General features: G+C 42.1%; 1 protein-coding gene across 1 annotated transcript in view; it reads left to right on the forward strand.

The window, feature by feature from the left end:
• Positions 1–11,279, forward strand: part of TNRC6A (trinucleotide repeat containing adaptor 6A) — a 224,131-nt gene continuing 212,852 nt past the window's right edge. The window contains exon 1 of the mRNA XM_040257979.1: positions 1–209. The gene's annotated coding sequence lies outside the window, so the exon portion shown is untranslated. The remainder of the gene's footprint in view (positions 210–11,279) is intronic.

Here is an 11,279-nt window from a genome sequence, read left to right on the forward strand (position 1 = left end):
TTTAAATACAAAAACACAAGCAGGTTCCCCTCCTCTCCTTTGCCTTTTGGTCTGGCTCTCCCTTCCCTTTGGGTTGGCGCCGGCCTAAATGGAAAACCCGTCGTCTTGCCTCCACTAACCTGTGAGCACCGGGTACCTGGAGGCCAAGGCCCCTCTGCTGGGGTGGGGGGCGGTCCCCCGGGAGCTGTACCCCATCATTCCGCAGCCCGGTAAGTTCCTGAACACTTGGAGCGATCGTGTGTGAAGCCGATCTAGACCGCCTCATTAGCGTGCACGGGCACCCTGGTTGGGCGCGTTGGCCGGGAAGTGTCGGCGGGCTCTGGGGACCCGCGGCTCCCGCCCCGCCAAACAGACGCAGGCTTCCTGGGGGCAGCGCTGCGCGGCTGTGCCGGCTGGCATGTGCGCCCCTTCTCTGCACCCTGCCTTGCCTGTCTTCTCCCTCCTCTCTCTTCTCAGCCTCTCTTACTTCTCAGCTCTTCTCTTTCCAGTCCCCTCTCCTTTTCTCTCTTCGTCACCCCCACCCTCTGTCTCTCTCTCTCCTGGCTTTTCTTAGGAGTCCCTCTCCCCTGGACTGTAAACATTTGGGAGAAGTACCTAGATTTTACGATCTTTCTGTCCAGAGTCTGAAGGACTAGCTTCTGGGAACCTGATGGTTGGAAATGTACCCAACAACCCCTCCTGAGATGGTTTGCTCACTAAGACAATGCAGAAGGCCCAGCTCCTGTCCTGCATGTGTGCGTGCCTGTATGTGTTAAGGGCGATTGATGGATTTCCTGGGGCCGTCAGAACTGTTTCTTGGGTGGATGTTTGCTGGCTCCAGATCCCGGCTCACCCAAAGGGATCATCAAGTGATAGGAACGGCAGTTACAGCAGTTAGGAGACCATGTCCTTTGACCCTAAATGACTGACTCCCCGTGGGAGAAATTGGGTGTGGAAGCGGAAGTCAGGATCCAGTGCTCAGTGCTTGGGGGCTCATTCAGATGTCCGGAGACACCTCTCAGAGGTGGCTTAGAGTTTGAGACCACACCTTGGCAGAATGAGACAGAGCGCTGGCTGAGAAACTAGCCACAGGGAAGACACATGTAAATTTAATCATGGCAGTGTCTGTATCCACAGAGGAAGGACACGTTGGCCGTGTCAGAAGCTCCTGGTTCACCGTTCTCTAGGTGTGCTGGCATCTGTTCAGCAAGAAATAATTAACGTTTTAAAAATATTTATTTATTTGGCTGCGTTGGGTCTTAGTTGCCGTGCATGGGATGTTTGTTTTGGCAAGCGGGCTTCTCTCTAGTGGCAGTGTGTGGTCGTTGTTGCTCCAAGGCCTGTGCGGTCTTACTTCCCAACCATGGATCAAACCCGAGTCTCCTGCATTGGCATGGAGATCCTTAACCACTGGACCACCAGGAAAGTCCCCCAAATGAACTATTCCTGAGCATAATCCACCCAACAATTCAATGTGGAGATGCTATTTGTATCCCCATTTTAGAGATAGGAAAACTGAGGCACAAAGGAGTTAGTTAAGTCACTCCGTTTGTAAGTGATGAAGCTCGGATTTGAGTCCAGGCGCTTTTCTCCAGAGCCTGCACTGATAACCTCTATGATAAGCTCCCTTCCCCCAAATACCTATCCCCAACCCTATGTGCCTGGTGGTGTGCAAGGCTTGGGGCCACATCTGTGAACAAATTGAGACTTCCTGTTCTCATGGAGTTTACAATCCAGTGGAAAAGGCAGCTAATAAACATATCGTCACATAAGACTATGTATTGTTTCAAATTAGAGTATTTGCTAAGAAGGAGAATAATAGGGTAGCATGAGAATATATAACTGGAGACAAATATGTTGAGGGGCATAGGGGAAGATTTGCTCAAAGGAGTCCCCTTTGATGCTGTAGTATTTAAGTTATGACTTGAAAGGAGAACAGGAGTCAACCAGGTGAAGAGCCAGGAAGAGGATTCCAGGGAGAGGGAATGGGGTGTCTGAGAAGCGGGACCACTTCAAGAGGAAAAACAGGGAGACCTCAGGAGGTGAGGCCATCCAGATGGTGTGGGTCGCAGCTGTTGTGGTTCAGCTGCTCAGTTGTGTCCAACCCTTTCCAACCCCATGGACTGCAGCACGCTAGGCTTCCCTGCCCTTCTCTGTCTCCCAGAATTTGCTCAAATTCGTGTCCATTGAGTCAGTGGGTCACAGTAGGCCTTGCTAAAATGAGTTGGGTTTTATCTCAAGATCAATGAAAAACCTTTTAAATATTTTACAAAGGGAAGTAGCATAATTGTATTTGCAATATGAAAAGACTCCTTCCAGAGGTGTATCGGTTAGTTTTTGCTGCATTACAAAGCGCCCCAAATCTTAACGGCTTCAAGCAACCATCATTTATAGCTCAATATACTACAAGTTGACAACTGCAGCTGGGATCATCTGGACAGAATTACTTGCCTAGTTCACTCATACAGCTAGTCAGCTGGCAGGCTGGCTGGTGGTGGTTGATCTTAGATGGTCTCACTCATAAGTCTACTAATTGGCAAAGACAATTGAAACTGGCTGGACCTTGTGTCTCCATGCCTAACAAGCTAGCTCAGTCCTCTTCAAATGATGGCTGGTTTCCAAATTCAACAAGAGAACAAGAGAAGGGAAGCCCTGGTGCACAGGCACTTCCAAACGTCTGCTTGCGTTGTGTTAGTGCTCCATTGGCCTAGACAAGTTACATGGTCAAGCTCAGATTGAAGGGATGAAGAGATATACCTCTTGACAAGAGGAGTTATAAAATACTATGTCTATTCATTTCCAGGCTGCTATATGAATTCGAAATGGTAAGCCTGATGCTGTCTTCATTTACTATGGGAAGAACTGAAAGCCAAGAGGAAGTTTAAAGCCAGTTTTGCTATGATTAGAGATGAACTTAGATCTGGTCATATATCAAGCTTTATTTTCTACTTAGAATAACCAACGGTCTGAGCATCTCTTTTGGATGTGCATCAGAAGAGTGTCTAAAAAGTGGTGTAGAAATATCTCCTCTTCTCATGGGGTTATCTGGGAATGACTTGGAATTCAAGAAGACTTTGAGATTGTTACCCTAGAGTGAAATTTGGGCCATTTAGGACTTGGAGTGTGTTTCAGTTTTAGGCAAGACAACAGTGTGTACAGAGGCCCTGAGGCAAAAGTAGGTGGCTTATTTAGGGAAATAGGAGGCATTAGTTTAATGTAATTGCAGTGGAGATGGCATGGGAGTAGACAGATTAGAAAAATATTTAGGAGGCAGAAAGAACAAGCCTTGCTGATGAACTTGATTGGAGTTTAAGAAAAGGGACATAGTCATGAGGACCTGCAGGTTGGTGATATCATTTCCTAAGGTAGAAAGATTAGGAGAGGATCAGAATATTTTGGTAGAGAAAAAGATAATGGGCAGGCAAAAAAAAAAAAAAAGCATTCTATCAACTTGGTCAAATGTTGCTGAGATGTTGAGTAGACTGAGGACAAGAAATTATCTATTCAAGTTGGTAACATGTAGGTAGCTGAAGATTTTGATGAGAACAATTTTGGTGGAGCAATGATGATGGAAACCAGACTGGAATGTGTTAAGGAGTGAATCCCTAGGGGCTCAGTGGTAAAGAATCTGCTTGCAATGCGTGAGACCTGGGTTTGATCCCTGGGTTAAGAAGATTCCCCAGGGAAGGGAATGGCAACCCACCCCAGAATTCTTGCCTGGGAAATCCCACAGAGCCTGGTGGGCTACAGTCCAAGGAGTCGAAGAGAGTCGGACACAACTGAGCTACTAACACTTTCACTCTCAAGGAATGAATAAAGGTGAATAAACTTCAAAAAGGAGCACAGAAATCTGGCATTATTTAGATATGGGTCAAGGTTAGGGATCTATCTTGCTTTTATCTTTGCTTTAAAAAAAATAAAACCAGCAGCCTGTAGTTTATGTAAACTGTTGGAGTGGTCCAGTTAAAAGGGAGAGAGGGAATTGGGATCTAAAGTGTGTGTGAATCAAGAGGTGATGATAAGGTTATTTTATTTTATTTGTTTATTTGGCTGCACCAGGTCTTAGTTGCGGCACTCAAGACCTTCCATCCTCATTGCAGCATGCGGGATCCTTAGTTGTGGCATGCAAACTATTAGTTGTGGCGTGCAAACTATTAGTTGTGGCATGGGGGATCCAGTTCCCTGCCCAGGGATCAGACATGGGCCCACGGAGTTGGGAGCACAGAGTCTTAGCCAATGGACCGCCAGCAAAGTCCCAGATTTTTATTTTATTTTTTTTAAAAGGAGGGAATAATGAGAAAAAAAGATGGAGGCGATACATGACGATTTGGTGCTGAGAGGATGAAGAATTTCCCATCAGCCAACTTTTATTTTCCCAGTGAAATATAAGACAAAGTCTTTAGCAGAGAGAAAGGAGATAAGAAGAGGAAGAAGGTGAACATATAAAATGGAGAGGGTGAGATAAGCATCCTAAAGAGAGAAACAGGGCTGCTGGGCCCAGCAGAGAGTCTACTGAAAACAGAGAGCATGGATTTAAAGTCATCTCCTTTTTTCCGGTAACATTTAAGTGCTGGCTTCAAAAACCTGGAGAAGTTGGAGTGCCAGTTGGGTTGAAGTTTTGCTGAATGAATTCTACAGGAAAGAAAAGGGCCAGATGTTGAAGGGGTTTTCAGAGGAATGGATTGTCCAGGTGAGCCACAGAATCCAAGCTGGGCCAGAGTGGGAATGGAACCAGGAAGGGATAATGGAGGATGAGTTAGTGGTGGGCTTAGCGGAACAGAGGTTTGATGAGGTGAAAGACTGCATGCTTGGGGGTAGTCTAGCATCGTCATCGCCTGGGAACTTGTTAGAAATGCAGACTGTCAGGCCTCAACCTAGATTTTCTGAATCCAAGTCTGCATGTTAACAATCCTCAGGTGACTTATAGGTACACTGAAGATTTAGAAGCAATGATCTAGATTGTCTTGTGAAAAATAAATGGTGCTATTCTGGGCAGAGTGAGAAGTCAGTGAACCCCAAGATGTCTTACTCCTTTATTTTTTCCCCTTCAAAACAGATCTTGATTTAGCAAAAGTTCCCTTTTTAAAATTTGGCCCTGGTTTTTATTTTAATTTTATTATGCATAATCCCAAATGTATTTAGAGATGTAGTGAAAACAAATTTTCAACTCATGACCAATCTTGTTTTCTCTATAGCATCCCTTCCTGCACCCCAGCAAGACCCTCATCACCATCAAACAAGTTTGTCTTGAATTAAATATTGGACATGATATAATTTCTCCTGTAAATATTTCATCAACTACTTCTAAAAGACAAGGGCCCCCTTTTAAAACATAACCACTGTATCATCACCACATCCCAATAAGAATAAATTCTTCTTTTCAGATATCTAGTTAGTATTCACATATCTGCAGTTGCCATGTTTGTGATAATTTGTTTGTGTGAGCATCCATCCAAATTACGGTCTAAACCTGGCAATTGGTTAAAATGCCTCTTAGGTCTTTTATAATTTATAGGCTCTTTCTTTATCTCTTCTTTTTTTCCTTGAAATTTTATATTGAAGAAACAAAATGATTTGTCCTCGAGATTTTCCCAGAGTCTAGACTTTGCTGATTGTTTGCCCAGGGTATGATTGAATATGTTCCACTAGGTAATTAGACCTAAAGAGAACTGCTTTTGAAAATACTTTTATAGTAACATAAAATGTTTATGTGTTAATACATACATATGTACAGATAGCCTGGGCTTCCCAGGTGGCACTAGTGATAAGAACCCGCCTGCCCATATAAGAGCTGCAAGAGGTGTGGGTTCAATCCCTGGGTTGGGAAGGTCCCCTGGAGGAGGGCATGGCAACCCACTCCAGTATTCTTGCCTCAAGAATCCCATGGACAGAGGAGTCTGGCAGGCTACAATCCATAGGGTCGCGCAGAGTCAGACACAACTGAAATGACTTAGCCCACACGCACATATACATATAGCCTGAAGAATAAAGATATCCTTGTAACACCTCCCTGGTGCCTTGTTTACATTTTTTGTTTTGACTATGCTGAGTCTTTGTTGTGGCACCTGGTGATCTTCAATCTTCGTTGCAGCCTGTGGTCTCTTGTTGCTTCATGCGAACACTTTGTTGTGGCATGTGGAATCTAGCTCCCTGATCAGAGGTGGAACCCAGTCCCTCTGCACTGGGAGGGTGTAGTCTTAGCCACTGGACCACCAGGGAAGCCCCTACCTAGTGCCTTGTGGGCATATGCGTGCGTTTTAATTGCTCAGTCGTGTCTGACACTTTGCAACCACATGGACTATAGCCCGCCAGGCTCCTCTGTCCATGGAATTCTCCAGGCCAGAATACTGGAGTGGGTTGCCATTCCCTTCTCCATGGGATTTTTCTGACCCAGGAGTTGAACCCAGGTCTCTTTCATTGCAAGCATATTCTTTACCGTCTGAGCCACCAGGAAGCCCCACCTAGTGCCTTAGAAGCCCTTCAATAACATCCCTCTTCATCTTCCCTAGAGGTAATCTCTATCTTGACTTCCGTAGTAATGATTTTTCTTCTAGTTATATGTATATATATGCACACACACATTCCTAATCAATATATTAGGTTTTCTCTTGGCTTTTTGAATTGTATATTAATGTAATCAGACCATACGTATTTTCCCGTGACATTTATTTTGCTCAACATTTTATTTTTGAGATTCATCCCTGTTTATATATGTAACTATAGTTCATTCGTTTTTGCTGATGTATGGTAATCTACCATGTGGATGTGCTACAATTTATTTATCCATTCTACTATTGAGGGACATTTGGTTTTCCCCGTCAGTTTGGGGGTATCGTGAATAACACTGCTCTGAATAGTCTTGTACATGCCTTATGGACTTGGGCAAGAATTTCTCTAAGCTATATACCTAGGAGTGAAAGTGCTGAGTCATAGAGTATATGTAAGTCCAACTTTACAAGAAAATGCCAAATTATTTTCTGCAAGTTGATTTTGTTCCCTTCCAAATCCTTACACCTTTTCATTTTTGTTGTCATGGCCTTATTATACCAGCTAAGTTTTCTAATACAATATAATAGAAATGGTGATGGCAATTATCCTTTTCTCATTCTGATCACAAAGGGAAAACATTCAACATTAAATTGATTTTTTGGGGGGTTGAATGGGGTTTTTTAGAGTTTTCTCCCTCATCAGATTAAGAAAATTCTTATTTCTTCTTTGCTTGGAGTTTTTTTTAAATTATGAATTATTTTTGAATTTTATTGAAAACTTTTTATGTGTCTTTTCTGATGATAAAATGATTTTCCTATTTTATTCTTTTAGTATAGTGAATTATACTGATTAATTCTCCCTTTTTTCTAGCTTTATTGACATATTGACATATATATGTATTTGTTTAAGGTAAACAATGTAATGATTTGATCATTACATGTATATATAGTGAAATGATTGCTACAATAAGGTTAGTTAACACCTTCATTCTCACATAATCACCTTTTTGTGTTTGTGATGATAACATTTAAGATCTACTCTCTTAACAACTTTCAAGAATATGAAAGTGAAAGTGTTAGTTGCTCAGTCGTGTCTGTCTCTTTGTGACCCCAGAGGCTGTAGCACGACGGGCTCCTCTGTCCATGAGATTTCCCAGGTTAGAATACTGGAGTGGGTTGTCGTTTCCTTCTCCAGGGGATCTTCCCCAACCAGGGATTGAGCTCAGGTCTCCTGCATTGCAGGCAGATTCTTTACCATCTGATCCACTAGGGAAGCCCTTAAGAATATAGTACAGTATTATTGAGTCTGGTTAGCAAAACTTTTTCATTTTATAGCTGAAAGTTTGCACCCTTTGACCAACATCTCCCCAGTTTCCCCCATGCCCAGCCCCTGGCAACTACCAGTCTACTATTTTTGTGAGTTTGAATCTTATAGATTCCACATATAAGTGAGAACATATAGTATTTGTCTTTATCTGACTTAAAAAAAAATTATTTGGCTGCTTTGGGTCTTAACTGCAGCATGCAGGATCTTCATTGCCTCGTGCAAGATCTTTTGTTGTGGCTCATGGACTCTGTAATTGCAACTCTCGGGCTTAGTTGCCCCTCGGCATGTGGGATCTTATTTCCTTGGTCAGGGATCAAACCCACATCCCCTGCATTGCAAGGTGGATTCAATGCAAGGATCCAGTACAAGGCCACTGGAACACCAGGGAAGTCCCCCTGTCTGACTTAGCTCACTTAGTATAATGCCCTTAGGATCCATCTATGTGTCACAAAAGGCAGGGTTTCCTTCTTTTTTCTCAGGCTGAATAATGTGTGTGTGTGTGTGTGTGTGTGTGTGTGTGCACCATGTTTTCTTTTTCCATTCATCCATTGATGAACACTTAGGTTGTCTTGGCTATTGAGAACAATGATGCAAAGGACACAAGGGTATAGATATCTCTTTGAGACAGTGATTTCCTTTCTGTTGGGTATATATCCAGAAATGGGATTGCTGGTGGTACGATAGTTCTGTTTACAAGTTTTTGAAGGATCGCAATACTGTTTTCCACAGTGCTAAGTAGTGTTCAACTCTTTGAGACCTCATGGACCTGTAGCCCACCAGGCTCCTCTGTCCATGGGATACTCCAGGCAAGAATGCTGAAGTGGGCTGCCATTTCCTTCTTAAGGGATCTTCCTGACCCAGGGATAAAACTCACATCTTTAGGTCTCCTGCGTTGGCAGGCAGATTCTTTACCATTAGTGCCACCTGGGAAGCCTGTTTTCCGTAGTCGCTCCATCAGTTTACATTTCCACCAACAGTGATCCAGGGTTCCCTTTTCTCCACAGCCTCACCGACATTTGCTGTTACTTGTCTCTTTGATAACACTCATTCTAATAGGTGTGAAGTGATATCTCATTGTAGCTTTTATGTGCATTCCCTTGATGACTGGTGGTGCTGAGCATCCTTTTATGTACCTGTTGGTCGTTTGTGTGTTCTTTGGAAAAATGTCTATTACATTCTTAGCCCATTTTGAAATCAGATTATCACTAAATCTGACATGGAGTTATACAAGTTCGTTATATATTTTGGATATTAACTTCTTTCCAGATAGATGATCAGCTTAAATGGGAAAAAAATTTGAAAAAAGAATAGGTCCGTGTATGTGTATGACTGAGTTGCTCTACTGTGCATCTGAAGCTAACACAACATTGTTAACTATACTCCAAAATGAAACAAAAAATTTAAAAAGACAAATGGTTAGCAAATATTCCCCCCCATTCGGTAGGTTTCCTGTTTATTTTGCAGACTGTGGGTTTTGCTGTGCCAAAGGTTTTAGTCTGATGTAGCCCCACTTGTTGATTTTTGCTTTTGTTGTCTGTGCTTCTGTTGTTATATACCAAAAATTGTTGCTAAGACCAGTGTCGAAGAGCTCTTTCCCCATGCTTTGTTCTGGTAGTTTTACCATTTTGGATCTTCTATTTAAATCTTTAATCCATTTCCAGATAATTTTTGTGGGTGGTATAAGATAGGAGTTCAATTTTATTATTTTGCATGTGAATGTCCAGTTTTCCCACCATTATGGAAGAGATTATCCTTTCCCTATTGACTATCCTTGGCTCCCTTATAAAATGTTAGTTGACTTTACATGTGTGGGTTTATTATCTAGGCTCTTGATTCTTTTTTCCTTGATCTATGTGTCTGTTATTATGCCAGTACCATACTGTTTTATTATTATAGCTTTGAAATAAATCGGTAAGTATGATGCCTCCAGCTTTATTCTTCCTTCTCAGAATTGCTTTGGCTCTTCAGGGTCTTTGTGGTTCCATACAAATTTTAGGGTCGCTTTTTCTATTTTTCTGGAAAATGCATTGGGATTTTTAAAGAGATTGCTTTGAATCTACAAATGTTTTTGGGTAGAATGAACATTTTAGCAATATTAATTCTTCTGATCCACAAACACAGGATATTTTTCCATATTTGTGTCTTCAATTTCTTTCATCAGTACTTTATAATCTACCATATACTTTCATATCCTTGGTTAAATTTACCTAAGTATTTTATTTTTTTTAATGCTGTTATAAACAGTATTATTTACTTCTTTTTCGGGTAGTTCATTGTTGGTGTAGAGAAATGCATCTTTTATAGGTTTATTTTTGTATCTACAACTTTACTGAACTCATTTACTAGTTTTAACTTTTTTTTTCTTTTTGGTGGAGTCTTTAGGATTTTCTATGTATAAGATTATGTCATCTGCAAACAAAGACACTTTTACTTCTTTCTTTATGACCTGGATGCTTCATATTTCTTTTCCTCGCCTAATTGTTCTGGCTAGGACTTCTAGGACTACACTGAATAGAAATGTTGAGACGGAGCACCTTTGTTTTATTCTTAGTCTTAGTGGGAAAGCTTTCAGCCTTTCACCATTGAGTAGGATATAAGCCTTGGGTTGGTCATATATGGCCTTTATCATGTTGTTCTTGTTCAGTCGCTCAGTCGTGTCCGACTCTTTGCAACCCTATGCACTGCAGAACATCAGGCCTCCCTGTCCTTCACCATCTCCCGGAGCTTGCTCAAACTCATGTCCATTGAGTCAGTGATGCCATCCAACCATCTCATCCTCTGTCGTCCCCTTCTTCTCCTGCCTTCAGTCTTTCCCAGCATCAGGGTCTTTTCCAGTGGGTCAGTTCTTTGCATCAGGTGGCCAAAGTATTGGAGCTTCAGCTTCAGCATCAGTCCTTCCAATGAATATTCAGGACTGATTTCCTTTAGGATTGACTGGTTTGATCTCCTTGCAGTCCAAGGGACTCCCAAGAGTCTTTTCCAATACCACAGCTAAAAAGCATCAATTCTTCAGCACTCAGCCCTCTTTATGCTCCAGCTCTCACATCCTTATATGACTACTGGAAAAGCCATAGCTTGGGCTAGATGGACCTTTGTTGGCAAAGTGATGTCTCTGTTTTTAATGCACTGTCTAGGTTTGTCATAGCTTTTCTTCCCAAGGAGCAAGCATCTTTTAATTTCATGGCTGCAGTCACCATCTGCAGTGATTTTGGAGCCCAAGAAAATAAAGTCTGTTGCTGTTTCCATTGTTTCCCCATCTATTTGCCATGAAGTGATGGAACTGGATGCCATGATCTTAGTTTTTTGAATGTTGAGTTTCAAGCCAGCTTTTTCACTTTCTTTTCACCTTAATCAAGAGGCTCTTTAGTTCTTCTTTGCTTTCTGCCATAGGGTGGTTTCATCTGCATATCTGAGGTTATGGTGTTAAGGTATACCCAATTTTTTGAGAGGTTTTTTTAATCATAAAAGGATGTTGGATCGTGCCA

The sequence above is a fragment of the Oryx dammah genome, unplaced genomic scaffold, assembly GCF_014754425.2.
Source record: "Oryx dammah isolate SB20612 unplaced genomic scaffold, SCBI_Odam_1.1 HiC_scaffold_2, whole genome shotgun sequence".
NCBI lineage: Eukaryota > Metazoa > Chordata > Mammalia > Artiodactyla > Bovidae > Oryx > Oryx dammah.